Below are 6087 nucleotides of genomic sequence, written 5' to 3'. Positions count from 1 at the left end.
TTCCTTTTATTCCTGTTTTCATTTTTTTTCCTTCTTTCTTTTTCTCTCCTCTCCCTCCCATGTTCCCCACGTCTTGCTTTAAGCACAACACAAACCAAACCTGAAACCAATTACCTTCACTAAAAATAGACTGAGGAACCAATCAAAACTTTAATTGTTTTATTTATTATTTATTACTAACAAAAATACAAAAAAAAAAGAAAGAGAAAAAAGAATTAAACATGAATAACATAGGAAAAATGTTCGATAGCAGAGATCGATCAATTTAATCGGTGCGAAAACTCATAAACCTAACGCTTCAGGTGTTTGTCGTTCGGCAGATGGAGAAAGAGAAAAGTGAAACGGACAGACAGATAGACAGAATAAAACTGAATAAAACAGCCACTTCTCTGCATTATGAGATCTAGTTGTGTTTCCTCAGGCGATATCTAAATATTGTCTCCGAAAATTCAAATTCTCGGCTTCAAGAACATCCTCCCTGTCTGTCCTGACCTGAAATTAGTAGTAGTCACTGAATTTATCGGGATGTGTTGTTGCTGAAGGAATAGATGCTATAAATAATAGCATGTAAATATTGTGTTGAAAATCCCTTTTGGATAGAAAACGTCGAAGGCTGCGCATCATCTTTTCGTGCTCGATGAAATATGTACCAGCTGAGCGCTGGTGTTAACATAATTGACTATATACACCCCATCTAAAATTTTAGTTCTTGTGCCTATTGTAGAAAGAATTAATCCGATGGTTAATGGCTTGCCCCAGATGCGCGCAGAGCGACGAAATTGTTCTGCACGCTCTTGTCTAGCGCCTGATCATTGCTGACCTGTGGGTTTATGTCGAACACTCTGCTGTGATCTGTAGGACGGATCCAGCTATCGGCTGAGTCCATTGTGAAGATCGCCTCGTCTCCTTCCTTTGACTGCGAAGGGAAGCCAGTGGTTTCTTTGTCTGGTGGCATTTAGCAAAAGAGGTTGTGTAGTGGATTAGATTGAAAGGGCTGAAGACAGATACTTTTCTCTTTGGCCAAGCTCTCGTCAACTGTTTCAGTTTTTCACCTGAGAACGAAAGTGAAAGTAGAGAGGGGAATGCTGTCTCCCAGCAATTTTGTTAAAAGACGGGTGAATGTTGGAAGAATGGTCCGAGTGAACGGGCCTGTTCTAAACATGCGCCTGTCGGTCGAAGGAGGACGATGTGAAGAAAGCACTTACCCTAGTGGTCAGGGTGACCGTAGTGTAGTGGGGTCTCCTCGAGCAACCATAGCAAGTCTCCCCTCTTCTAGATAATTATTCACTGTTATAATTCCATATTACTGGGTTTTTTTACTTTTTTACACACGTTTTATGTAAACTCACATTGTATTATTCTATCACCAATGTTTTTTTTGTGAACCCTTAGTTGTTAATAAAGAAAACATTTATTATTGTTGTTGTTTTTGTTGTTGTTTTTATTGTTATTTTTGCTATTGTCAGCGTTGGCATTATTGTTACTGTAGCTATTGTTGTTGTTGTTAGAGCTAATTATCAACGTCTGATAGTGAGTCTGTAATTCTTTATAATTGTGAGTATGGAATTGTTCTGGCCCACGCGAGGAGAGGGGATGCAAACGTGAGAGAGAGAGAGAGAGAGAGAAAGGGAGAGAAAGTGAGAGAGGCGAAAGAGAGAGGAGTTGATATAAAAGTGTTTTTGTGATGGGTTGAAAGGACCTCTTGGCATCAGCTCCATTCTCTCTCTCTCTCTCTCTCTCTCTCTCTCTCTCTCTCTCCTCTACTCATTTCTCTCTTTCTCTCCCTCCCTCACTCTATTACTCTCTCTGTCTCTCTCTGTCTCTGTCTCTCTGTCTCTCTCTGTCTCTGTCTCTCTGTCTCTCTCTGTCTCTTCTTCCAGAGGTGGTGGATGGCCAAAATTCAGACACTGAACAATAATTACAGTAAGATGGAATGAAGCTGTCCCAACATTTCCTTCTACCCACAATTAATCAGCCAGTCTGCCAGCCGGCCGACCCAACAGCCAGCCAGTCAGCCATCATGTCAGCTATGTATTACGAACTATATTGAAGAAACAGAAAGAAAAACACAGTAACAAAAGGATTTCCTTTCCACTGGTCAACAATGGGTCAAACGTTTCACTGAAAACTCAGAGAAAATACACAAGCAGACGACAGAAACAGGAAGAAAAGAATAAGTGTAGGGGAAGAAGGAGAAATTGACGTTAAGTATGATATATGTAAGTTTCTTCTTAAATCTTGTAGAAACAGAACAGGGCAGTGCTGATGGAGATTTGGAACTGGGAAGATAAGAAAGTGTAGATGGGGGAAGAATTATGACCGAAGAAACATACACACCACCAACTACTGCGACAGATAAATAATAGCAAACGTAAGGGGAGGTAACCCGATGCTTAATGGAAAATAATCACGTGACAATGAAATACTAGCTATCGCCTCAGGCGTCTCTTACGTTTACATTTGAGCTTAGTTTGTATATTTTTCTATATTTTTCATTAAATATTTTTACTGGGAAGCAACCGACTTCATTTCTATAATAATAATAATAATAATAATAATAATAATAATAATAATAATGATGATGATGATGATGATAATTACCGCTGAAGGCCGGATGTAGTAACCTTTAGGAGGGACAAGCAAGAGTGCCTAACAATTAACATGGCAGTGCCAGGAGATCAAGATGTCATCATGGAAGAAAGAGAAAAGGTTGATAAATATGGAGACCTGAGAATTGAGATCGCTAAGACGTGGCAGCTACGAGATTCAAGCATAAAGGTTATATCCCTGTTGTCATCGGAGCAAAAAAACATCTGAAAACTTTAGAAATACCCTACTATCTAGGTGTATTGCAAAAGTCGGCATTACTTGGAACTGCACACATATTGCGTAAAGTACTGTCTGTCGGAGGTCCTTGTTGTGACTTGACAAACAGTACAAATTCCCGGTAGACACAATATCTTCAATCAACAACCTTACGATATTGTATACTGTGCGACGTCTATAATAATAATAATAATGAGGAGCAAAAAGGGCTGATTGCTACCCAGCTCAGATACTAGAAAATCCATAAATGATAGAAATTCAAAAAATAGTGCCCATATCCTATGTAAAATACTGTCTGTTATCCCAAATTTTAGAATAAACTTATAATTTTCTGATGTTTTCTTAGACATTCTCTAGAACAATATTTTGTGCAAAACCAAATATATGGAATCCTAGTCATAACACCAATTTGAACTTCTAACTTGTTGTCGCTTGAGGTCTCTGGGCGAGACTTGGAGTCAACTTGTACAAATACAAAGCAAAAGTCAAACATATAATAATAATAATGATAATAATAATGATAATAATAATAATAATAATAATAATAATAATAATAATAATAATAATAATAATAATAATAAGAAGAAGAAGAAGAAGAAGAAGAAGAAGAAGAAGAAGAAGAAGAAGAAGAAGGTATCAATCATCTCTTGAGCGTGTGCAAAAGAGAAGTGATGCCTCGCGCGGGCATGACTATGTAGGTAAAACAGTGCATTTCGAGAGGATGTTAGCCAAGTGTGGGGTCACAATAACAGAAGACTGGTATGAACATGAAGCAAAGGCTTTGATAGAAAATGAGAACAGCGGGATCTTATGGGACTTTCTCATAAAGACTGGTCTTAATATAATGACAAGAAGACCAGAATTGGTCATTGAAAACAAGGTAAAACAGTATAAGATCATAGACATTGCAACTCCCTATGATAGCAGAGTCGATACCCAAGAAATTGCAAAACTGAGAAATATGATAATCAAGCTAGAGAAATGAGGAGACTGAAGAAGAATAAGACAACAATTATTCCTGTAGTAATTACTCCGCTTGGCACAACACCCAAAAATGCTACCTAAAAGACTGAAAGATATTGGAATTGAAACTCGCATTATTGTCACATTTCCTTTCCTTGAATATGGAAGATACCAAACATGACGTGGCACTCCCAAGCACGTGCACCCCAGGCGACTGTCCGAATAATCAATGCTTTCAATCGGCTTTGCTCGAGTAGACTTCGCCACAGGCGCTCAAGGACCAGGTGATGGTGTCATTACATAGAACAGTAGCCTTAATTCTATAGCCCTTGTCTAAATCTAAGTGATTACTATTTTCTGAGAGACCCACCCAATCCATTCAGATCCACTCTAACGTTCTCGGCGATCAGTTCCAATACTATTATTCATCTGTCCTATTCATCCATTCTCTCATGTTTTCATTCTGTCATTCTGTCTATTCTCCCCATTCATCAATGGAACAGCTGTCCATTGTTCTCGCCTCCGATCCTTTAAAATTGCATTAACGAACTAAGCAGTCTATTTGTGTCAGTAGGAGAAAGGAAGGGAGAGAGGATGGAGAGAGAGAGAGAGACAACCAGCCAGAGAGGGGGAGGGGAGAGAGAGAGAGAGAATTTAGATTCAACTGAATAGAATAGAGAACTGATTTTAATCATATAAAATTTCGCAACCAGTGAGAAAGCCTTTACTTGGCCCCTATGAAGTCAGGAGTATATTCCTTATAGAGAAAAAAAAACGACAAGTTAGGCTTGTATGAAATACATTTGATCATAAGTCTGCTAGATTAAAGCTGACTTAGAGGCTATACAACAACTACGTACATTACGCAATGCTACACCACAATATTACACTGTTTTATACCACACCGAGCTTTACAATCTCACAACACAGCACCAAAGCACATCAGGCCATTACGCCACATATCGCATCATACTACACCGCATAAACTTCATTATTTCTTCGGCTGTCCATCATAGATCAACATTGATTGTTCTTGTTCAGTAATAATCTCTGGAAGGTTTGCATTTGAGCTACAAGGCCTGGTTTTGATCTGCAGCAGGATGACATCTGCTGCAGGTGAAACTTCTTTACGCAACGGAGAAGTGATACCTCGTAGGTTCTCTTTTCATATTCTCTCTGTTGTTTCTCCTCAATGACTGGAATTACTAGCTTCAGTGATTGGTACCATTCATCGCGTCACAGAGCCTTCCCCTCTCAGGTATTTAGGGGAGATGCTGGCGTTCTTTATGTCTCTTCAGCATATCCCTATATCGTAACCTCTGGCCATCACGGCTCCTCTTAACCAGAGTAAAATGGAAGCCTGCCGCCCTCCATCCTGCAAACATGTCCTGCTCACTGCAGCTGCGATGAGATATTGAGTGCTTCCACACAAATTGCGCCAGTGTGGTGCAGGACCTCTACATCAGTAATCCAATTCCGCCATCCGATATGAAAGATGAAGCACAGATGACGAAGTTGGGCTCGCGTCAGGTCCTTGATGTGCATGCAGTAGAGGACCTTGCATTCCGTGACATAGAGGAGGCAAGGGAACACTGAGGCACTGTACACTTTTATTTTCATAACACAACATAAACAAACACTACACAACAGACCACTATACTACGTTGCCCAAATAACACAACACGCACAGCGGTAGCAATGATATCTGCTGTAGGTGAAGCTAGTTTATTTTTATCTCCCGGGTGGGAGATGGGCTGAATCCTGGAAGTACTGCTATACCAGGCCAACCTGTGGCAAAGGCGGAGCAAGCCCCTAACTCTTCGCCTCGTTCTAAAAATCAGTTTAATATCGATGGCCCCAAATAGGGACTGTATCTGATATTAAGCTGATAAGAACAGATACAACACTTTGATCTTAGCCAAAAGGCCGAGAAGCGATAGGTGAAGATAGTTAACGCCTGTCATGTGCTCCTTAGTGATTTCCTTGTTGCTTCCCCTCAATGTTTGGAATTACGAGCTTCAACGATCGGCGCCCATTCATCACTCTACTAACCAGGCTTTGTCGCTACATGCGAGCCTACCACACAATACTGTACTACATTACACGACGTTACACCACGCAGCACTATATCGCATCACCCCACAACACACTACAAAACATTGGACTCTGCGTGACTCCACAGAAAACGTGAGTCTCAGTATGTCGTGTAGCATATCCCACGAGTCTCACTCATATTTGCTGAAGACTTTGTAATGAATTTTCCAAGACGGATTCAATATTTCTCAAAATAACGTTTAT

The 6087-nt window shown here is 40.1% G+C and overlaps 1 long non-coding RNA gene and 1 other non-coding gene across 2 annotated transcripts in view; both read right to left on the bottom strand.

Moving 5' to 3' along the window:
• LOC128250788 (uncharacterized) overlaps positions 1–6087 on the bottom strand; it is a 17007-nt gene that overhangs the window by 8028 nt on the left and 2892 nt on the right. The window lies entirely within an intron of this gene.
• LOC128250832 (U2 spliceosomal RNA) lies at positions 5534–5727 on the bottom strand. The gene has a single exon (XR_008266806.1). It is a non-coding gene; the product is annotated as a U2 spliceosomal RNA (small nuclear RNA).

This window comes from Octopus bimaculoides, chromosome 25, assembly GCF_001194135.2.
Source record: "Octopus bimaculoides isolate UCB-OBI-ISO-001 chromosome 25, ASM119413v2, whole genome shotgun sequence".
In the NCBI taxonomy this organism is placed as follows: Eukaryota; Metazoa; Mollusca; class Cephalopoda; order Octopoda; family Octopodidae; genus Octopus; species Octopus bimaculoides.
Note: the sequence above shows the minus strand (reverse complement) of the source record. Positions and strands in the feature narration are given on the sequence as shown.